Source organism: Schistocerca nitens, chromosome 8 (assembly GCF_023898315.1).
Source record: "Schistocerca nitens isolate TAMUIC-IGC-003100 chromosome 8, iqSchNite1.1, whole genome shotgun sequence".
NCBI classification, from domain to species: domain Eukaryota; kingdom Metazoa; phylum Arthropoda; class Insecta; order Orthoptera; family Acrididae; genus Schistocerca; species Schistocerca nitens.
The window spans coordinates 407,427,276-407,452,358 of record NC_064621.1 but is presented as its reverse complement, the minus strand read 5'-3'; positions in this window follow the sequence as shown (position 1 = coordinate 407,452,358).

Genomic DNA, 25,083 nt, shown 5'->3' with positions numbered 1-25,083 from the left:
TGATGACCTCAGGTGTTAAGTCCCATGCTGCTCAGAGCCATTTCTGAAGAACATACAAAAATTGGAGACAGCCTTTTGTGTGAGTTAAGCTCCTTTAGATAGCAGATGATTATAATTACAGAGTAGCTACTCACAGAGGTCCAGTGTGGGCTGTAATTATCGTATGACAGGGAAACTAGGTAGATATTATAATGCGTTATTGTGGATTCTAATTATTCTGGAACATAATTAGTTCCAATATTCGCAACTAGGTGCAAAAGTAGTGCTGTCAATGCAAGAAACTCAAGCAGCAATGTTTCCATACGTAATGGGTCAGGAAAGGGATATTGGCCCAAAAAAATATGCGTGTTATTATTAACCGTTGCCATCACAATTTGTTGAATACGAACACCGGAGATGTAAGCGAGATGATGTATAGTGCCACATTTGCACCTTGTGTACAGAACTTAAACTAATTTTTTTCTAACGTAAATCGGTCCCGCATTAACTGATTAGCATATCAACGAAGTTCCACAGGCATACGATAATTCCAACTAAAACTGCACCTCTGTCAACAGCTCGTGTTGATTGCTGTCACTCGGTTTCGCACGCGTTGCCTGTCTGGTATTGGCAGCAGCGGCGGTTATCTATATGTAGTAACTGATACCCTATCCTTGGGTTTGCACTGGCCACCCAGTATAACTATTTCTTTGGCAGTTCATTGGTATCTTATTTTCTGGTGGGTAATATTTTCAACATTATCTATCACCCTTACCAGTTTTATTATTAGGCTAAATATCCAATGAAATACTTTCGCGTGCCGGATTGCGACGAATCACGAGCCCGATCCGGCCCGAGTGCTGCCGAAGGCCCACCTGTGGTATCGATGTTCTTTATATATTATTCCTTTCACGCAACCCTTTTTTCGCTACTGTTGGCGGAGGACGCAGTAACTGGGTGTCATAGCAGTTGGTTACGGAGTGGGGTGTGAGATTGGGTGGGGTTTAAGCTAAAATTTTATAGCCGAAAAAGCAGCGTGTGAGATATGAATGTGGGCATTGCCGTGGAGCAACAGCCTCCCGTAGTACGCTCCTGTCACAGTTAGCCTCTAACGAATGTAATCAGACGTTGGCAGCCACAAAAAGCACTCAGCATCAGTTTGACTGGTGATGGTAAGGTCTTCGCTTTTTCCGGCGGTGGTGAAACTCAATGTTAACACAGCTTGCTTTGCTCCTTTGCCTGGCGATCATAAAGCATTCATGTCGATAAGCAGTTAAAGAAGCCATACGGGGTGGTCTGGAACTGCTGAATTCTTTCAGCATCTACACCTTTTTAATGGAAATTTTTAATGGACATTAGCAAAATCGAAATGTATTGGGTTCTGACTTCTGTGCGAATCAAAATTTTGCGCAAGATCTTTAAAACTGATCCGTCACTTATTTTCAGCTTTTCCAAATACCGCTTCGATTATGATATACCGATAATTAAGAACGAGGACCTGCACTTCTCTTGTGATTCTCACAAGGTCTACCACAACAATCGCAGTACTTCGGATAAGTTCGGAGACACTACCACCTAGTGACTGCGCCATACGACGGGCATTCAGAGGCACCAGCTAATAAAGGAAAAATTATTTACCTTATCTTATTTGTTCGAGGTGATAGCTTAAGCTTATGAAAATCCGTCAAGGAATACGGTCACTATGAAGTAGTGATATGGAAGTATGATGAAAGGAGAAAGCCGGCCGAAGTGGCGTGCGGTTCTAGGCGCTACAGTCTGGAGCCCAGCGACCGCTACGGTTGCAGCTTCCAATTCTGCCTCGGGCATGGATGTATGTGATGACCGTAGGTTAGTTAGATTTAATTAGCTCTACGTTCTAGGCGACTAATGACTTCAGAAGTTACGTTGCATAGTCCTCCGAGCCATTTGAACCATTTTTGGAAGGATAAACAATAGAAGGATTCACTCAGTGGTCTTTCTGCCGACATAGCGTCTGGGATGTGCTAACCCAGTCAGTGCAGGGAATGATAGAGGAGAGTGCTTTGATCACAGGTCGTCTGATGTTCTGTACTTACTGGACTTTCGGGATCTCAGAGACAAAGTGTAGCGAAACTCTATCTTTGATTCAGCTCTGGCGGTAACAAACGGATTTGATGATTGCTGCGAACAAGACAGCATTTTGCTAAAGAGAAAGTTGTGTCGAACCAGGAACCCGTGTATTGTAATATATCGTGTTCCGATTAGCAGTAATGTAACAACAAGGCACTTGTGGATATATGAGAGTGAGCAGTGCACGTAAACGTGATCCACAGGCCCTGGCTGGCCAGTCGGTGCCATACTCTGCCAGCGGAGCCAATGGGTGCTGATGGAGGGGCGTGGGTTCAGCACAACGCTCTCCCGGCCGTTGCCAGTTTTCGTGACGTGGAGCTGCCTTCATTCCGTCCAGAAGCTCCGCAATTGGCATCAAGAGGCCCAGTGCACCACCAAGGAAAAGTCCCTGACAATGTTATGAATCTAACTAGGTCCTGTCCAGTCAGTTACAAAAGCGGGCCAACTGTGAGTGAGATTAGCACATGAAATTCACACATTTAATGTCTGTCAAGGAGGTTCTAAGTTCATACAGAAAACAGCCACCTTACCAGTAGCATCAAAATATTTTAGATTACGACTGAATCTAATTAAACCTTGCACTTAGCCCTATAACAAGTTCTCGTTCAATCATATGGACTTTCAGACTTCAGCAAGTGAGACTTGTTCTCAATCTTGCGAAGGACTTGTCAGAATCTGTGCTGCCTACTGAACGTCGGTATTACTTGGTCTGTATCCAAAGGACCTACACATATTCGTATGTAGCAAGCGTGCTCAATATTGACAAATTTGAAAATACACGAAGCTAAGTGCCTTGATCACAAGCTTTCAGTAGACGCCAGGATATACAAAGAAGTCCTATATTTTATGAAACAGTACTACCGTTACATGTGGTGTACTGCATATCCATTCACATATTATAGGAATAAGTATCAAAAATTAATTTCAGAGCGGACGAGAACATGGAGAAAAGAACATGGACTTCGGTAACGTCCAACAGAAAGTAACCTTGATCCTGTTGAACAGCATAGCTGACACTAATGCTAATGATTAATTAAAACTATCCCAGCTGTACTAATAGACATTTATTGCATTCAACGAAAAAAAACGGTTTCAACATAGTAAATGTGTAATATTACAGCTGAGGTAGTTTTCATTAATCATTAACATCAAACAAAAACGGTTCACTTTACATTTATCATCAACGTCAAGAGTCCGGACTCTCGAGGAGAGTCCCCTATGTGAACCAGCTGTACGGACTTTGTGCGACCCCAGATAGAGGAAGCAAAGTGAGAAATATGTCCACAGTATAATCAGAAACTAATAAAGTTACTAAATTGAAATAAAGAAACCTTCCTATTACACCGGTTTATTTTCAGTTGAGAGAAAAAGTCATTCACACAAATGATGAATGGCGTGAGAACATGATGGTTAATAGGCGTGCCTAAGGTATATCGAGAATGTCTGGCAGAGATATCGAAAGAATGTGCATGTAGAACATATCACCATACTTTGGACTCTGAGGAAGGCGAAACCATTGGCATGAGAGACATGAAACCTACAATGTCATTCATGACGAGATGGACTCTGGACATAAATGTGACGAGAAGAATAGGCGCAAGGCCTTCCAGAAGGACTACAATACTTCACCCACAGTTACTAATAACATTCTTCCTGGTCTACTATCACCGTTTATACCACAAGAAGAAAGAACGTTCTGAATAGCGGACGTCTCTTATTTCTGCCCTCTCTAACATGCTTAACGTTGGTTACCTACTATTCACAAGATCCTCTGGTATCATAGAGGGGCCTGAACATTTCACAATGTAACACGAAAATGACAGAACGTATTGTAAGACCTATAAATATAAATAAAGGTGTCATCCATCTTACGCAAAAATATAGTAACAACTGTCAGATGAATGTACATTCATCATTGTTCGAATGGTGATTTCTGAGACGTGCTGCCGCTCACCTTGGTGCCGTTTGTAGGTTTCCGCCCTCTGTTGGAGGCCAGATGATATGGTTTAGTTGGAGTTGTTGCGGTAGTTTGTCTTCTTCTCGTGTTGACTGGCGCCAATGGGTTTTGCAAGCGTTGCCTGTCCGCTAGATGCAGCAGCGGCGGTTATTGATATGTAGTCATTGTTGCCCTATCTTTGGTGCGGCGTCGTTGTTTGTCCGGGTCCTGTGAGTGTGCCAGTTCGGTTGGGGACTCTGGAAGAGCCAGGTCCCCACAGTGCGAGAACACGCTGGAACCGTTGGCGGCATGCATGGGCTGTGGTCACAATGGTGCACGACCTCGTCGTAAACCGGAGCAGGCAAGCCTTAAGATGAGTTCATTTCAGTCCAAGTAGAAAGGTGTCAGTCACCCGTGTGGGCCCGGTAGTACGTATGTGATGTTGTGAGAGATTATCATCGCGCCGCCATGTGCAGTATGGTGGATCTGCGTACCACTTAGTACTTGAAGAACCTACTGTGTTAAAAGCACTAGGCTCAGTGATTAGACGGAGTGGATTACTGAACTGTGAATCAGTAAACCCGCGAAGAGATTTGTTTGATACTGCCAACTGTCGTCAGAGTTGTCACAGTGAATTCAGAGTGTGTTTGTGTGCCTAATGAACTTGATGTCACTCATTTGGTACTGTGTTTTGACTCGCTTTGTGATTGTTTCCGCAATGGCGTGTGGTTGCTGATTCTGGTTGGTTACATTTCGGCGAATCGAGTTTTAGTTACTGTTAGTTTCTCTGGGGTTCTGTACTACGACTTGTTGGTTCAGATTTTCGGGTTTGTGGAATCGGACGGAAATCTGTTAGTGGTTCCTTTCCCGTTCCAGGCGCTCTAAACACGGTATTCTGAGGACGTAGTCCAGACCGCCGGTTCCGGCTTTGGCGTACTGTTCCGTCGTTGCATTTGGTTAATCGGGCGTCAGGTAGCTTCAGCAAGATTATCATTAGTCATTCGTTAGACTGCCACTAGTCTGAGTTACCATCTTGTGAAGTGAATGCAACTCCTGGCTGCCTATCTCATCGCTCGCGAAAGTGTTTGTTGCCGGACCTTCTCAGAGGTCGATTCACAGAACACCGTCTGTGACTGGTCCTTGTGTGATATTATTGTATTATTTATTACCATACCTTGTAATGCCTACATTAAATGTCTAGTTAATAGTTCCGATCGCCTTCTGGAATAAATCTAGCAGTATAAGGGTTGTGTTACAAGGTTACCATCATATTTTTCACCCTTTTGGTGGTCAGTTGCTCGTTTCTTTTGAATAACCTTTGCTTGTGTTTGCTCTTTGTTTCTAATTTCTTTTATATAATTACCGTTCCTAGCGTGTAAGGCCTTCAGCCTTTGATTGTGGTCATTTCCTTTGAAAAAAATAATTCGATATTGGTATTTTAGCAATAAGCCTTGAATTAAAACTTTAATTACTGCCATTCCTGGCGTCTGATACATTCTGCTGCGTTTGTGGCCACTTACCTTTTAATATTTCAATACCTGTAAGATGTAACTGTAGCTAGTTCTTAAACATTCTTAATATATTGCCATTCTTGGCGTGTTATGCCCCTACAGCCATAATCGCAGTGGATTCTTTCTTTTTTACCTTATCTGGATCTGTATGTTATGGTGATACGCTAAATTGTAATACACTGAAAACACTATCATTTACACAGTTGTTTCTTCCTTCATTAATGACGTGTGGTACTTTCTTATTTATTGTTGTGTGTAACTGTAGAAGGCAACCAATAGTAATTGATTACGGCCCCGTCCACAGTCGTAACCGAATCCTGCATTCCCTTGACTAACCAGGTTTCAATTTCTGCTGTTACTATTGTAGTTCCAAAAGAGACGAATTTGACCTTATTTCACTTGTTAAAATTCAATAAGTATTTCGTAGAAACTACAATACTTATATTTTATAAGGTTTATTGTTTTGAGCATTATGCGTATTTCCCTCTTTCGTGGAATTTCGTATTATACCGAAATGTCGCATAATGCTGATAGCGCCTACCAGCTTAACGCAGTTATGTGAGAGTGTACTTACAAAATCTGAACTAAGGCAAAATTTTTTTTAAACTGCTATTAATCATACTCGGCTACTTTTGGTACGACTGACACATCAACTGGAAAGCAAAGGACGTGGTATCTACGGATGTTTCACGAGTTAACTTTGGTCACATTTCTGTTCTGATTTCTGCCATTACACTGAAAGAAAGAAGCACGTCTACAGTCGAATGTATTTGCAACAGCGGGACCTGGGATGAAAATACGAGGGTTGCCTGAACAGTAATGCCTCCACGTTCATAACTCTTCAACAGTTGACATCATTGCTATGTGGCAGGTACTGGCTTACTCCGTAGCCTCTTCTCTGTAGCTCCAATTGCCGGGAAGCCTTAGCATAGAACAGTTGTGTTGTTACAGTGTGAAGTGTGGAATCCTGCGCAGACGGTCGGTCAATGCGATGTAAGCAACATGGAGTCATTGAATTCTTGTCAGCAGAAGGTGTCACCCCAAAGGAGATTCATCAGAGACTGAAAGCACTTTATGGTGATTGTGTGGATGTGAATACTGTGCGACTCGTAACGCGAGAGGAGTACCTTGTAAATTTCAAGTCTGTGCGCTTTCATTTCATGAGTCAACATCCGGGGTACCCATCGTGCACAGATCTTCCGATAGCCAAGCAAAGCAATAATGTGAATCACACGTTCTTGTGAAACGCCGATTCTGCTTGCAGTTCGTTTCTGAGCGATACGACGATCGTCCTGAACCAATCTGACAACATTGTGAAATTTGGTGGTTGCTGTCACAGGACGTACAACTATTTGTTTTTCACGCAGTTCATATGTTCCCGCCTCAGCATCTTTAAACATACTCGCCCAACGACGCACAGTACTCGCCGGAACGTGGGCTTTCACTTCATCTCGAAACTACTTACTAAAGAAGTCTAATGGCGTCTGTCACGCGAACTTGTAGACCAACTGATAATAACTTCAAGTTCCTTCCTGCGAACCAGAAATAGCAACTTCAGGGCTTTCCTTTCAACAAGCAAGTAGTGAGCCGGGCACTGTTTAGCATGGTTACCACTTTCATCTACATACCGGTTCTTGAAGTCTTACTACCTGAATGAGGGCCAGCAGTATCTCTGTTACATACTGTGCGTATCTTTCTCGTAAAGACTTCGTCAATGAAGAAAGGAAAAATCACGTAGTCTCTGATAATCCTGGGCCGAACGCTCACATTCGGCAGCCTCTGATGTTGAACTGGCACAACCAGTGTGGATTCTCCATGATCGAATAATGCTTAATTCTCCTACACAGTTTTCCATTATTTGTAGCGTAGCTTCATGGGTAAATAAAACTCTTTGAAAGAAGAACGTGTTATCCTGATGCCACTCAAAACCAAGTTCCAGAATTCCATGCTCCTTCTACTGTCCTGCTGGTTAACCTGCTGGTGTACTGACACTTAATGTAGGCTGAAGCTGTTTGTGTGTGAAATGCGAACACCGCTGGGATGACTTATTCGAAAGGTTCTAGTCATTTCCGTGGAGCCACGTGGACTGCAGCCCTTTTGAGGCAAATTGAGGAGCTACTTGACTGAGAAGTAGCGGCTTTCGTAAGGTGATATACGGCCGGGAGAGCGGTGCGCTGATCACATGCCCCTCCATATCCGTATCGAGTGACACTGGGCTGAGGATGACACGGTGGCCTTCATGGCGATTTCGGGTGGAGTTAAGGGTTGGTTTTTTAGTCTGGTGTGTCATATTGCCTTGATGACCCCCAGATGAACGAGTGATCGTAGGACGATGAAAATTTTATGGAGACTTTTATAAGGGCATTCGAAGAGGAAATAACAAATGTACCATTGAAATAATCACATTTTAATTAGCCAGGAGAGGGAAACATTTGTTAATTATATACCAAGTTTACGTTCCACGTCACAAGAGTTCCTCTGTCTGACGTCCACCTATATACACGACAGCCTGGGACATTAGAGACACCATTTGATAGTTGTTCGCAGCACATTTCGAACGGTGGACCATGGAATGCCAAGCTGTCGTGACGCAATCCGGTAACTCGGTGCCCTGCTTGAAGATCGCACATTGATTGCTTCAACATGTGAGTGCAATTGGAAGTCGGTCCCTTCTAGGAACAGTTCTCAGGTGCTAGTTAATTTGAACCAGACCATTATGTTCCTCAATCTCGGTGCGGAAAGAGGACGTTTCCATCTTCCTTCATTTCGTCGATACTCGCGAAGAACAGCAGTAATATGGCTTTTGTTTTTATACAACAGCTTCGCAAGTAAAACCCTGCTCATCTGGTCCTACCCATCTTCACTCTCAGCAGTAGTAGTGAACACTGATGACTGTCTTTAACCCTACGTCACCATACCAATACAAACATTTAAAGGTAGATCATAACACTATCGTTACTAACGACGCAAAGGCAGCACCGCGCAATCTGAACACTATTCCTTTGATGATGATCATGTTTGGTTTGTGGGGCGCTCAACTGCGGGGTCATCATACAAGGGCCCAATTTTTCTAATAGTTCAAATGGCTCTGATCACTATGGGACTTAACATCTGAGGTCATCGGTCGCCTAGAACATAGAACTACTTAAACCTAACTAACATACGGAAGTCACACACATCCATGCCCGAGGCAGGATTATAACCGGCGACCATATCAGACGCGCGTTTCCAGACTGAAGCGCTTAGAACCGCTCGGCCACCGCAGCCGGCGCCCAGTTTTTACGCAGTCCTATTTTTTTTACATAGTCCAAGTGTATCCACTGCCACGCATGATGGTGGTGATGATGAACTGATGAGAATACTACATGAGAATACTACAAACACCCAGTTCCTGGGCAGAGAAAATTCACAAACCGACTGTGAATCAAACTCGGGACCCCTTCCTCCAGAGGCAGCAGTGCAAGCCACTAGACCACGAGCTGTGGACTTTACTCCTGTGCTGTTGGGTACTCATACAGTAAATACTTACCCGTCTACATTCTATCAAGTATCGAAAGTTTAATTACAATCATGCTGTATACAGGTGTAAAATTACGAGGGTGAGTCAAATGAAAAGCTTAAATTTGTGATAGCAAATCTAAATTTCGTGCTGTTACCTGTAAGTTGGTAAGAGTGCTACAAACAGCGTGCATAATGGCCTGCAGGTGGCAGAATTGTGCAGATGCACACATACCGTCGCAGTATCAGTGTAAAGATGGCCCACTATCGACTTGCACCAGGGAAGAACAGTTTTCGGTTACTCGGTTTTTGCGTAGTGAAGATGTGAAACCTATTGAAATTTATCGACGAATGAAGCTTCAGTACGGTGATGCATATTTGTCACAGCAGCAAGTCTACGAATGGAGTAGGTAGTTCGCGAATGGTGTGACTTCAGTGGAAGATGTTCCTCGTCCAGGTCAGGCACAACGAGTTGTGACTCCAGGGAACATTGCAGCAGTTGAAACCATAGTAAAGGAAAACCACCGAGTGACACTGAATGACATTGCAGAATGTTTACAGATTAGTCTTTTGGTTAGCACACCACATTATGCATGATGTGATACAGTTTCAAAAAGTGTCTGTAAAATGGGTGCCACGGCAGCTCACTCCTGAAATGAGAGAAAGACATGCTGATGCTCGTGAAGAACGTCTTCTGTGCTTTGAACATGAAGGTAATGGCTTCCTTTCAAGAAACGTTACTGGGGACGAAACCTGGGTTCACTTCCACCAACCGGAAACGAAAAGAGCGAGCAAGGAATGGCGCCATTCCACATCACCAAAACCAAAGTAGTTTTGAGCAGAACCTTCAGCAAGGAAGGTTATGCTGACTCTCTTTTGGGACGAAAAAGGCGTCATTTTGGAACATTACATGCCTAGAGGGACCACTGTCACCGGTGCATCATACACAGATCTCCTAAAGAAGCGTCTACTGCCTGCAATCCAATGAAAGCAACGTGGATTGCTGTCAGCAGGTGTCCTTTTGCAACATGACAATGCAAGGTCCCACACTGCCCGTACAACAGTTTCGACAATCACAGACCTGCATTATGAGTATCTTCCTCATCCACCATACTCACCACACCTTGAACCAAGTGATTTCCATATGTTTGGACCACTCAAAGACGCAATGGGAGGAAAGAAGTTCCATTCTGATGAAGAGGTACTCCACGCGGTGCATGAATGGTTGCGCGGACTACCAAAAGAATTTTTTTCTAAAGGAATTTTTGCACTTTATAAGAGCTGGAGGACTTTCATTGGACGTGGGGGACATTATGTTGAAAAGTGATACAGCTTTGTACCACTTCTGCACAATAAATTATATTTAAAAATATTTCAGGTTTTCAATTGACTCGCCCTCTTGGTAATGTCCTTATATCAGCAATTGGTTTTACTTTAAAACAGCTACATCATACGTTCTAAATATCTTCATTTGTTATCCAGTTGCTTTCCATTAGGAATGTGAGTGCAGTCAGCGACTGTACTATGCTTTCAAATGATAGCACACAGCTATCAGTCGTCCTTTTCTTTCAGGTTTCATTTAGCAAATCTTGATTTAAACTAGTATCTAGCCATTATCGATGGACTATTTCATGGTACCAGTGCATGCCCTAGTACATCAGTCCCCTGTTGTTCTGGCTTCCATCACAATTCCTTCAAGACTCTTGGGCGAACAGTGACAGATACCGGAACAATAGAAATAGCCCATGTCTGTGAACGAGAATGTCGGAAACGACTGATCTGGTCGGCTGTTATTGCGCTACTGTCATGAACATCTAAGGCAAATAGTTCGTAAGTGGGACTACGAGTAAGCGTTAACGTCTATGCCACTCGAGAGAACTCTCTGTTAAAATAATGGGTGGCGATATGTCCACAACGAGATTGCCCCCTTCCATCAGAATAAGTGTCTAAGATCAGAATCGAGCAACAGTGGTTTTAGGAGAGCGAAGGAGAACTGAGGCCTCAAAATGCACCGGAACTGATAAACGCCTTGGAATACAACTGAGAAGCTAACAGGCTCCGCGATAACAAACGGCCGGCAAGTAATTTTCGAGACCTCTGTGTAGAGATTTGGTGCCACATACGACCGCAAACTTACCAAGGACTCGTCGAATACACGCCAAGCAGAAGAGATTCTGCACTGGGTTCCATAGCCGGTCCAGTACACTATTAAGAGAGATGGCCATCATAATGTTTTTCTTTTTGTCAACACTTTATGTTGACATTGAGCATAAAATGAAATATAAGTAAGTGTGATTCAAAACGTATCTGTGTGGTTTTTAGTGCTATATGATAATGGAAGTTGGCTCATGAAATTCTTAGCCACTAACAAAATAGAAGCGATTAAAATTTGTTGATACGCAAAAATACTGAAGATATTGCCGAAACATCGTATACTCCTGATGAGTCGCTCAATCGAAGATGGAGAAAATATTTTGTGGCTCGACTCGCCTAAATTACAGGAATAGTCGCCGGTATAGAGCGCCATGGTATCAAGCAATAATTTCGTAACGAAAGTTTGAGGAGTAAGGTTGCTAGCCAGATACAAAATATTGATTGTAGTCCACAGACTGAAACGGGTGTAGAATGTAGTTCGCCTTAAAAGGAGAATCTTGCAATGGTTAGAGGAGAGCTGCATCAAAATAGTCTCTGCGGTGAAGATTTTATAAAAATTGGGAGACTTAGCCTTTTGTGTGAGTTAAGCTCCTTTAGATAGCAGATGATTATAATTACAGAGTAGCTTCTCACAGAGATCCAGTGTGGGCTGTAACTATCGTATGACAGTGAAGCTAGGTAGATATTCTAATGCGTTATTGAGGATTCGATTTATTCTGGAAAAAATTAGTTCCAATATTGGCAACTAGGTATAAATGTAATGATGTCAATGCAAGAAAGACATATAGCAATGTTTCCATATGTAATGAGCCAGGAAAGTGATATGGGCAGGAAAAAATATTAGTTTTACTATCAACTGCTGCCATCACAATTTGCTGAATACGAGCATTGGAGATGTCGGTGAGATGATGTGTAGCGCAGATTTGCACCCGGTGCACAGAACTGAAACAAATTTTTTCTAACGTAAATCGGTCCTGCATTAACCCATTAGCATAGCAACCAAGTTCCGCAGGTATACGATAATTACAGCCCACACTGAACCTCTGTCAACTGCTGCACTTACATGGCCTCCCAGTTTAACTATATCTTCGGCAGTTAGATTAGATAAGATTACTACTTGTTCCATAGATCATGAATACGAGACTCCATAATGATGTGAAACGTGTCTGGTTAATAAAAGGTGTCTATACAAGATATTTCATTACAGAAAATATTACATGACACTCAATAATTTTTTTTTTTGGGTGGGTGGTGGGGAAATTACACACTTACTATATCCCAAATTCATCTAATTAATAGGAGTTGCCATTCAGAAATTCTTTTAATTTCATTTTAAATACTATATGGGTATCTGTCAGACCTTTCATGCTATTAGGTAAGTGACCAAAGATTTCTGTGGTAGCATAATGTACGCCGTTCTGAGCCAAATTTAAATTTAACCTTGAGTACTGAAGATCATCCTTTCTCGTAGTGTTGTAACCATGTACAACGCTGTTACTTTTGAATTCTTTCGGATTGTTAATAACAAATTTCATAAGTAAATATATATATTGTGAGGCTACAGTGAAGATCCCTAGCTCTTTAAATAAGTGTCTGCAGGATGATCTTGGATGAGCTTCAGCATTTTATTCTGATTACACGCTTTTGTGCAATGAACACTCTTTTACTCAATGGTGAGTTACCCCAGAATATGATGCCATAAGAAGTCAGAGAATGAAAATTGGCGTGGCAAGCTAATTTACTTAGACGTATATTGCCAAATTTTGCGATGACCCTAATATCATGAGTAGCTGAACTCAAACGTTTCAGCGAATCTTCAGTGTGTCTTCTTCCAGTTCAATTCCTCATCAATGCATTCACCTAGAAATTTTGAATATTCTACCTTAGCTACTGAATTCTGATCGAGGTCTATATTTATTAATGGTGTCATTCCATTTAATTTCTGGAGCAGTATTTACTGTGATTTGTAAAAGTTTAATGGGAGCCCATTTGCAAAGGGCCACTTAATGATTTTCTGAAAAACATAGTTTACAATTTCATCGTTTACAATTTCATTCTTGTCTGTTGGGTCTGATAGCTATACTTGTATCATCGGCAAAAAGTACCAGCTTTGCATCTTCCTGAATATAGAATGGCATATCATTCATATATATTAAGAACAGCACCGAGCGAGGTGGCGCAGTGGTTAGCACATTGGACTCGCATTCGGGAGGACGACGGTTCAATCCCGTCTCCGGCCATTCTGATTTAGGTTTTCCGTGATTTCCCTAAATCGTTTCAGGCAAATTCCGGGATGGTTCCTTTGAAAGAGCACGGCCGATTTCCTTCCCAATCCTTCCCTAACCCGAGCTTGCGCTCCATCTCTAATGACCTCGTTGTCGACGGGATGTTAAACACCAACCACCAACCAACCTATTAAGAACAGCAGAGGACCCAGAACTGAACCTTGTGGCATCCATTCTTGATTGTTCCCCAGTTTGAGAAATCACCCGTTTTTTTGCATATTATGCGAACTCCTGATTTCAACTACCTGCAGTATTCCAATTAAGGTATGATTTAAACCATTTGAGCGCTGTCCCATTCATAGCACAGTAATTGAGCTTATCTAGAAGTATTCCATGATTTACACCATAAGTATTTGAAAGATCACAAAAAATTCCAACAGGTGACTTCTGGTTACTCACAACATTTAATATTTCATTAGTGAAAGTATATATAGCATTTTGCGTTGAAAAACCTTTCTGGAAACTAAACTGACATTTTCTCAAAACTTAATTTCTACATAGGTGTGAAGCTATTATACAATAAATTACTTTTTCAAGAATTTGGGATAAGGCAGTCAGAAGAGAGGTTGGGCATAGTCATTGACATCAGACGTATCCTCTTTTTTATGGAGTGGTTTAACAACGGCATACTTCAGTCTATCTGGGAAAATACCCTGCTTCAGAGAGCTGTTACATATGTGGCTAAGAATCCCACTTGTCGTTTGGGAACAAGCTTTTATTATCCTGCTGGAAATGCTATCAATTCCAAGTGAGCTTTTATTCTTAATTTCAGAAGGAGAGTTGAGTAGGATTTCAGTTGTCTCAAATTGTATGGGTAAGGCCTCTTCCATTAACTGCCTTGCTTCAACTAATGACCATTTACACTCCTGGAAATGGAAAAAAGAACACATTGACACCGGTGTGTCAGACCCACCATACTTGCTCCGGACACTGCGAGAGGGCTGTACAAGCAATGATCACACGCACGGCACAGCGGACACACCAGGACCCGCGGTGTTGGCCGTCGAATGGCGCTAGCTGCGCAGCATTTGTGCACCGCCGCCGTCAGTGTCAGCCAGTTTGCCGTGGCATACGGAGCTCCATCGCAGTCTTTAACACTGGTAGCATGCCGCGACAGCGTGGACGTGAACCGTATGTGCAGTTGACGGACTTTGAGCGAGGGCGTATAGTGGGCATGCGGGAGGCCGGGTGGACGTACCGCCGAATTGCTCAACACGTGGGGCGTGAGGTCTCCACAGTACATCGATGCTGTCGCCAGTGGTCGGCGGAAGGTGCACGTGCCCGTCGACCTGGGACCGGACCGCAGCGACGCACGGATGCACGCCAAGACCGTAGGATCCTACGCAGTGCCGTAGGGGACCGCACCGCCACTTCCCAGCAAATTAGGGACACTGTTGCTCCTGGGGTATCGGCGAGGACCATTCGCAACCGTCTCCATGAAGCTGGGCTACGGTCCCGCACACCGTTAGGCCGTCTTCCGCTCACGCCCCAACATCGTGCAGCCCGCCTCCAGTGGTGTCGCGACAGGCGTGATTGGAGGGACGAATGGAGACGTGTCATCTTCAGCGATGAGAGTCGCTTCTGCCTTGGTGCCAATGATGGTCGTATGCGTGTTTGGCGCCGTGCAGGTGAGCGCCACAATCAGGACTGCATACGACCGAGGCACACAGGGCCAACACCCGGCATCATGGTGTGGGGAGCGATCTCCTACACTGGCCGTACACCACTGGTGATCTTCGAGGGGACACTGAATAGTGCACGGTACATCCAAACCGTCATCGAACCCATCGTTCTACCATTCATAGATTGGCAAGGGAACTTGCTGTTCCAACAGGACAATGCACGTCCGCATGTATCCCGTGCCACCCAACGTGCTCTAGAAGGTGTAAGTCAACTACCCTGGCCAGCAAGATCTCCGGATCTGTCCCCCATTGAGCATGTTTGGGACTGGATGAAGCGTCGTCTCACGCGGTCTGCACGTCCAGCACGAACGCTGGTCCAACTGAGGCGCCAGGTGGAAATGGCATGGCAAGCCGTTCCACAGGACTACATCCAGCATCTCTACGATCGTCTCCATGGGAGAATAGCAGCCTGCATTGCTGCGAAAGGTGGATATACACTGTACTAGTGCCGACATTGTGCATGCTCTGTTGCCTGTGTCTATGGGCCTGTGGTTCTGTCAGTGTGATCATGTGGTGTATCTGACCCCAGGAATGTGTCAATAAAGTTTCCCCTTCCTGGGACAATGAATTCACGGTGTTCTTATTTCAATTTCCAGGAGTGTAGATCCTATTTTCTCTACAACATTTAGAAAATGATTATTCAAAATGTTTTCTGTCGTGTCACCGCCAGACACCACACTTGCTAGGTGGTAGCTTAAATCGGCCGCGGTCCATTAGTACATGTCGGACCCGCGTGTCGCCACTGTCAGGATCACAGATCGAGCGCCACCACACGGCAGGTCTCGAGAGACTGACTAGCACTCGCCCCAGTTGTACGACGACGTTGCTAGCGACTACAGTGACGAAGCCTTTCTCTCATTTGCCGAGAGACAGTTAGAATAGCCTTCAGCTAAGTCCATGTCTACGACCTAGCAAGGCGCCAATAGCCTTAGATAGCTTGTTTCTAAAGAGTCTCACTTGTATCGCCACAATCTCCAGATGTCTCATCAAGAACGATGTAAACAAAGGATGGATTAAAGTTAAGTTAGGTTAGGTTAGGTTAGGTTAGTGTTTAACGTCCCGTCGACAACGAGGTCATTAGAGACGGAGCGCAAGCTCGGGTTAGGGAAGGATTGGGAAGGAAATCGGCCGTGCCCTTTCAAAGGAACCATCCCGGCATTTGCCTGAAACGATTTAGGGAAATCACGGAAAACCTAAATCAGGATGGCTGGAGACGGGATTGAACCGTCGTCCTCCCGAATGCGAGTCCAGTGTGCTACCACTGCGCCACCTCGCTCGGTCTAAAGTTAAGTATTTTAGAAGCTACGTACTTTTCTTTATAGCATTCATAACGTATCCTGTTTCAGACCTCACTCCATCCTTCGTGAGTTAGCGCGTGCATCTTGGCCGCCTCTTTCAATTAGTGTGCGTAGTGTTGGCAAGTCTGCCGACACTACATTTTCGACTTACATCTTGTTGTTTGTCAAGTTTCTATTCGCTTTGATGGTACTGCCGTTATCCTGTACTCTTGGCTGCCCTGTCCCCTTGTAATAATATTCCAAATTATTTTGATTTTGTTATCAGAGGTATTAATCTCAGATATGGTGCACATGCTTCTGGACTTTTTAATAACCTTTCAAATGTAGCACTGTAGTTATTATAATATATGGCTGTTTCTGTGTCATTACCCTTTCTTGTTGTTAGATACAGTTCCAAAAATGGTTCAAATGGTTCTGATCACTATGGGACGCAACTGCTGTGGTCATTAGTCCCCTAGTACTTAGAACTACTTAAGCCTAACTAACCTAAGGACATCACACACATCCATGCCCGAGGCAGGATTCGAACCTGTGACCGTAGCAGTCGCACGGATCCGGACTGCGCGCCTAGAACCGCGAGACAGTTCCCTTCAGTGGTTACAAGATGTTTTTATCCCTTGGTAAGCCAAGGTTTTTGCATGGTTTCTTATACTTAGATTTAACTACTTTCTTGGGGAAGCAGTTTTCAATTTCTTTCAAGTTTATCATGAAATAAGTTATATTTTAAATTAGCATCAGGTTCCTTGTGTACCTCATCCCAGCCTAACTGCTGAAGATTTTCCCCAAAACTTCTAATTGTTGAGTCATTAATTGAGTGCACATCTTTGGAGGGTAGTTTTGAATTACTGAGTGGAGCTATGTCATATACTGGAACTAGCTGAACACCATGATCATAAAGACCATTCTCAATAGGACAAAAATTTATGCTTTTAAACTTGTTTTGGTCTATGAAAGTGTTATCTCTCAATGTGCTGCTGTCCTTTACTACCCAAGTAGGAAAATTAATGAGAGATGCGAAATTGAAAGAACCAAGTAAGACTTACAGATCATTCTTCCTATTATACTCTTTCAGTGAATCAACATTGAAGTCCTCACAAATAATAATTTGCCTTCCCCTATCTGACACATAGCACAACAAGGCATCCAAGTTTTCCAGGAATAAATGAAAGTTTCCTGAAGAGGACCTATATACTGTTACAATTATAAAAGAGCCCTCCTCAATTTAAGTTGACAGGCACATGCTTTTATATGTTGCTCTAGACCATTTTTTTTTCTCTCTAAGCTTTTTATACAGTGATAACTTTTGACGTATATGGGAACTCCTCCTCTCACTTTACTCTCTCTACTCATTTGTGCAGCTAGTTTATAACCACTGTTATTTACCTTTCCCATATCAGACACAATGTGATGCTCAGACAGGCATAGTATTTCTATTACATTATCCGATTCTGTGTCATCTACTTTATTCTTCAATCCCGGAATATGTTGGTGAAAAATGGTAACTTTATTTTTTGCTTTACTTTTATGAGAATCTACTTTCTTCTTTAATCCACCAATATTTTGATTAAATATGGTAACATTATTATTTACTTTACTGTTGTGGAAATCTTGTGAATTTTCGACCTCTTTAGCACCTGCCTGCCTGAACTTCTCATTGGACACTGATATTAGTCTAAAAATGAGGTACATCCATGAATACTAGTGTCCCCCCTATTGTATTTCGCTAACAACCCTGCCAGTTTACCCTTCCCTTTCCTATTGAGGTGTAGGCCATGCCTTGTGAAATCCCCTGTATCAATAGCCTCTACAGGAACCAATCCAACATCTGACAGAGTGGCCGCCCTATGCAACTGATCCTACTCCATATTTACGCTTCTGACAGAGCGGTTGAACTGGGGGCTGATCATGCCACACGAAATCAGGCACCAGCCCAACATTGGTATGGTTCGTTGCAGAGGCTATTTTCACCAGGTCACACTCAATTCTGTAGCCCTGATCCCTATCAATACTGTTTCCCACTCCACCGACTATTATCACATGAACCTGCTTTGAGAACCCCTTGCACAACGAACCTATGTCCTCTACCAGCTGGCTAAGACATGCACTTGGCTTGAAAAAGTTTGTGACCTGGTACCTAATTTTTCCTGCAAAATCTGGCCCACACCTCTTCCATGGCTGCTACCTAGCAACTGAACTTTCCTATTACTTTCTACTTTTTTTGAAACAGTTGGTTTCCTTGTGAGATTCTGTTGCATCTTAACTACATCTACTTCTGCTGGAGCTTCTTCCTTACTTAACTGTGGTAGCAAGGCAAATCTATTGGTTGTGCCAATTGGGAAATTGCCACTGTTCTCTTTCTGTGGCCCCCGTTCCCAGCTACCACTTCCCACCGCTGTTCACCCTCCTCCCCCCTTAACCTCTTCAGTCCCTCCCTCCCTCTGTTCAAATCAGCCTAAAGGGCTCTAATTTTCACCTCCTCTTCACCTGTAACCCTATCTCTTGAGCAAACCCTGCAAAAGAATGGAAGAGTCCCGTTTGCTTCAGCAGTTCTAACGCCGCTACAATTTCCCCAAGGAAACCACCTGTCACAACAGCTGCACAAAACGCCTGAACTATCTTTCCCACTGCAGCTCATATACTTAGTATCCGTGGCAGTTTAGAAATGCGTTAAGAGATTTACTAAGTGATAACGATAATATATTAAATACAGATGCAAAAGGACACTAAATATATTTTGGAAACTAATATGTAAGTAAACTATTAGCAAATGCACTTAAATCTGTATTATAACGCTAAATATGCACGTTTAAAAATTAGGCCTAAACAGCCGAATGTAACCAAAACGAACTTTCCGCGATTACTGAAATAATACCCAAATAAAAGAAAAACCTTTAATATTGAGCTTGAAAAGCACCCTAATAAACGTATTCAATCAGTTCCGTGGTATCCATCTTTCTGGTAGGAATACTTTTCCCGTTATCTATTACCCTTACCAGTTTTGGTATTAGGCTAAATATCCTGTTACTTTGTACTTTCACTTATGATTTCCATCCGGGCGTTGTTCATTCATAACGCATATTATTTGAGAAGTGCTGTCCCCACCATTCATCAGAGCTTTCACTTTCTCAGCCAAGTCTTCGGCGAAACTTCGTATAGTGTTACACAAGTTCTTTTATTCCCTTGAATAAATTCTGATTCACGTTTTTCATTTTACCTTTGATAATCAACTTCAAGTGTAGTGGTGATAATCTTTAACCCTGCCGTGTTCCTTTCTTCAGCCGAATTTTGTCTGTACTTACAGCTTAGAGACACGCCTTTCCTTCCTCTGTAGCGGTAAAGTGGAACACGTAGGCTACGGCATCGCGCCGATCCATCACTGTCCCGCATGGCACACTGAGCTGGCAGCTACATGCCGGTGTAGTACATCACCCCAGCTGCTCTTCTACACGCGCCTCACTCGCCACATGGTCTACTCATCGTTCGGCGCTGTGGCAGTGTCGCGATCGTCTATGTACCTAAGTCACGCCCTACTATACACTAACAATATGTTTAACGGCAGCAATAATTTGTCGTGCTAGTTTCACACCCATTATTTGCAAATCAGATTCAAAATAGTTCAAATGGTTCAAATGGCTCTAAGCACTATTGGAATTAACATCTGAAGTGATCAGTCCCCTAAACTCAGAACTATTTAAATTTAACCAACCTAAGGACATCACACGCATTCATGCCCGAGGCAGGATTCGAACCTGCGACATTAGCAGCAGCGCGGTTCCGGACTGAAGCGCCGAGAACCGTTCAGCCACAGCTGCCGGCCAAATCAGATTCGTCTTGCATATTATTCACATGCCATTTAGACTGAAAGTTCGGCTCAAGTACTACAAGCATTTCGTGTACGTTACAACTACTGTCTCTTTTAATTATATCTGTATAATACGTTACTGTTCAAATGTGAAGATCGGTACAAAACTCATATTTTCGCCGTATGTTCGCTTAAGGTGTGTCTAATACTTAAATACAACGCATATGCCCGTTACCAACGAGGGCCCAGTAGAATACAGAAATTATCGTCCACCTTTAAAAGATTAGATGACGTTAAAAGTTTAGATGACAGTGTACCAATATCTGCCCAAAACCTTGCCTCTCGTGTGTTTATGAGAAAGTGGAATAAGGTAAAATGAGATTTTCACTCTGCAGCGGAGTGTGCGCTGATGTGAAACTTCCTTGCAGACTAAAACTGTGTGCCGGACCGAGACTCAAACTCGGGACCTTTGACTTTCGCGGGCAAGTGGTCTATCAATAAATAATTTGGAATAAGCTACGTTTGGGACAGATTCAGGGAACCTACTTTTACACCAGTGTCTCTACAGCTTGACGTAATGTACCTGTGCGTGGGTAAGCAGTGTTCTCACTGCCCAGACTAATACACAGCAAAATGAATCCTTGATAACACTTGTAAAAGGTCAGCAACCTACTAATTAAGTAATTACTACTCACATATAAAAATACATATTCTGATGGTCTAGTGACAAAAATAGCAACTAAAATTCTATCCGATCTTGAAGAACATGATGCCAAATAGTAATACACTTTCCCAAGAGACACTGCAAGATCTGGTATTAGTGTGCCTCAAATTTCGCAAGGGAAAGAGCTAAATACTAACTACTGTAACACAAAATTATTTTCTGTACATTGAAATAAACATCCACCTCATTGTATCCATTTGATTCACGGGGAAGAGTAGATCGCTTTTAGTTTCCCGTACAGGATAGTCGCTAATTTTACTCGCCTTTGGAGTATTGATACCTGACGATCTGATGCAGAGGAACAGACTGCGAAGTTTAAATTGGAGAGCTGCCAGTTCCATACTCTCAAACAAACGACGTAAATGGCTTCTGCTTGACATAGTGGTGCAGCTTTGTATAACTACTACCTTTTATGCCATATCCAACATAAAAACGTATTCAGAGTAAGAAAGTAAACGCTTGTGGAAAATGGTAAGGAAATGGAATTCTCTGAAATGTAATGTGGGGATTACAGCTGGTAGTGATTTATAAAGTATATACTTGTGAGTAACTGGTCTGTTTAAATTCGTTTAATTTTCTAGGTATCAATGTCTCTAAATTTTCATTGAAATAAAATGTGACATTAATCTTAGCATAAGTGTAATGTTAAGATATATCAGCAATGGTGTACTTAATTTCGGCCAAATACTGTTCGTTGTACATGATTATTACTGCGGTCGTAATGTATATGAATGTACACTACGTGATCAAAAGTATCCGGATACCCGTCTGAAAATGACTTTCAAGTTCGTTGCGCCCTCCATAGGTAATGCTGGTGTTGGTCCACCTTTAGCCTTGATGACAACTTCCACTCTCGCAGTCAGTTACTGGAAGGTTTTTTGGGGAATGGCAGGCCATTACTCACGGAGTGCTGCACTGAGGACAGTATCGATGTCGGTCGGTGAAGAGTGCCACGAAGGCGGCGTTCCAAAACATCCCAAAGGTGTTCTGTAGGGTTCAGCTCAGTACTATGTGCGGGCCTGTCCATTACAAGGCTGTTACTGTCGTGTAAACACTCCGCCACAGGTCGTGCATTATGAATAGGTGCCCGGTCGTGTTGAAAGATGCAGTCGCCTTCCCCGAATAGCCCTTCAACAGTAGAAAGCAAGAAGGTGCTTAAAAACATCAATGTAGGCTTGCGCTGTGATACTGCCATGCAAAACAACAAGGGGTGCAAGCCCCCTCCATCAGAAACACGACCACACCATAACATCACCGCCTCCCAATTTTACACAAACCCTAACAGATTACAGTCGCCGGCCGAAGTGGCCGTGCGGTTAAAGGCGCTGCAGTCTGGAACCGCAAGACCGCTACGGTCGCAGGTTCGAATCCTGCCTCGGGCATGGATGTTTGTGATGTCCTTAGGTTAGTTAGGTTTAACTAGTTCTAAGTTCTAGGGGACTAATGACCTCAGCAGTTGAGTCCCATAGTGCTCAGAGCCATTTTTTTTTTAGATTACAGTCACCGGGAATTCGCCATACCCACAGCCTGCCATCGGATCACCACATTGTGTACCGTGATTTGTCACTCCACACATCGTTTTTTCCACTGTTCAATTGTCCAATGCTTACGCTCCTTACACCAAGCGAGCCGTCGCTTGCCATTTAACGGCGTGACGTGTGACTTATGAGCAGCCGCTCGACCATGAAATACAAGTTTTCTCACTTCCCGCCTAACTGACATAGTACTTACAGTGGATCCTGATGCAGTTTGGAATTACTATGCATTGGTCTGTGTAGATGTCTACCTGTTACACATTACGTCCCTCTTAAACTATCGACGGTATCCGTCGGTCAGCAAACGAGGTCGGCCTATACGCTTTTGTGTTGTACGTGTCCCTTCACGTTTCCACTTCACTATCGCATCGGAAACAGTAGACATAGGAATGTGGAAATATTGTTTACAGACGTATGTCACAAGTGACACCCAACCACTGGACCAGTTCGAAGTCCTGAGTTCTGCGGAGCGCTACATTCTGCTCTGTTACGATGTCTAAATGAGATCGCTGATATGGATTAGCGGACAGTAAGTGACAGCACAGTACACCTAATATGAAAAACGTATGTTTTTGGGCGTGTGCGGATACTTTGGATCACATAGGCTATATGTTGAATAACTGAGCACCGGGAAGTAGAAAACGTGCTCCTGAAGTAATTAACGATTATAAGAAATATATGACATTTGTGAACATTGGGGCCTCAGTTGGTAAACCCCAGCAAACCAAGAGGGTAATGCTGAAATCTGGAACGAATATATGGAAGCTTTATACAAGGGAAACAAATCAGAAGATAATATTGTGGAAAGGGAAGTACATGAAGACGAAATGGGGGATATAACGCTGCGATAAAAATTTTACACGGCACTGAAAGGCCAAAAGCTGCTAACGGATGTGTATATTACTGAACAATTAGTTTAACAAGTTAAGGCTGAAAAATCCTGAAATGCGTTATGTACAGAAGAACGAGATAAATTTGTAGACGCCTATCTTGAGAAAAATCCTTCAGAGTTCCGCTGAAATGTGGGTGCACGAGGGATTAAAATGGTCCAACGACTTGTTATAGACGGCAAGCTTCCATTTATAACATCCGCAAATTTAGAAGAAGCTATCGACAATGTTGACTGGACGACACTCTTCGATATTCTGAAGGTAGCCGGAATAAAATGCAGAGAACGAAAAGACATTAAAGGACAAGGAAAGGAGTGACATGAAGTGGAAGCAATAATTGGGTAGGTGGAAAGAGTTTCAACTTTCCCCAGATGTTACTTAACTTCTACATCGCCCGCCCGGTTAGCCGTACGGTCTAACGCACTGCTTTTCGGGTGGGAAGTCGTGCCGGTCCCCGATACGTATCCGCCCGGCGGACGGCGTCGCCGTCCCGTGTGCCGGCCAGTCTGTGGATGGTTTTAAGGCGGTTTTCCATCTTCCTCGGCGAATACGGGCTGGTTCCCCTTACCGCACCTCAGTTACACAATGCCGGTGATTTCTGCGCAAACACTGTCTCCATGTACGCGTAAACCATAAGTACTCTACCAGGCTAACGTTTGGGGCTATACTCGTCTGATGTGTGACGTTCCCGGGGGTGGAGAGGGGTCCACTGGGGGCCGAACCACACGATAATCCTGGGTTCGCTATGGGGCGGCGGTGGGGTGAGTGGAGCGCTGTAGTCTGTAGCCTACGGTGGACTACGGCGGGGACGAAGTCTCTCCGTCGTTTGTGAGCTTCCAGTTCCATACAATATCATACAACACCTTCTTCATCTAGCTTAGTGCGCCAGTTAGAAGTCTCACTCCTCTGTAAATTCTTGCTTCCCAAGTCAGGTGAATTTTGTGAAACGTGCATGGACAGCAAGAACACATCTCTGTCACTGTCTGATAACAGCAACGGGTGGTTCCCAAGTAATTCCGCAGACAGACATTAAAAGAAAAGTTGGTACTGTTCCAGATCCATATTTCTAGTTTCGAGTTAAAATATTTTTAAACTTGTATTAAAGTGAAAATAAATAAAGAATTTTATGTGTGTACTCGAAGATAATTAAGTAGAGTTATTGAAATCTGACAAGCTATTACAAATGTCAATTGAAAGAACGATAGTATTACAGCTTGTACATAGCAAATTACAATGAGCCCGATTTCTAATGGATTTTCTTATTCAGAGTCATTAAACTCTGCAAAGATTTCGTTTGCTAGCGATTTGAAGCATATGGAAATATTTGAGAAATACCACCAAAATATATCTGTTAATGCGGTATCGGCCGCCACTCCGTTAGTCGCACTTTCAAAGACGCACGCCGGCAGTTAATCCGCAGCGTTCCTTACTGTTGCCAGCGCGCTGCCACGAACGATTACGCCGCTGCCAACGAGATGCAAGCATTCCCCCCCCCCCCCCCCTCCGGGGCTCAAGCGGCGGGTGTACTTAAGTTAGAATATTCATGCACTGACACCACTTTGTGTGTTTGCAGTTGAATAACACTTACAGACTTTCATAGTGACTAGGGTTCGAATCCTCCGATTAGTAATGGTGTGTTGAAGAGTGACAGATTTATAAATCTTTCATATCTGTATAAGA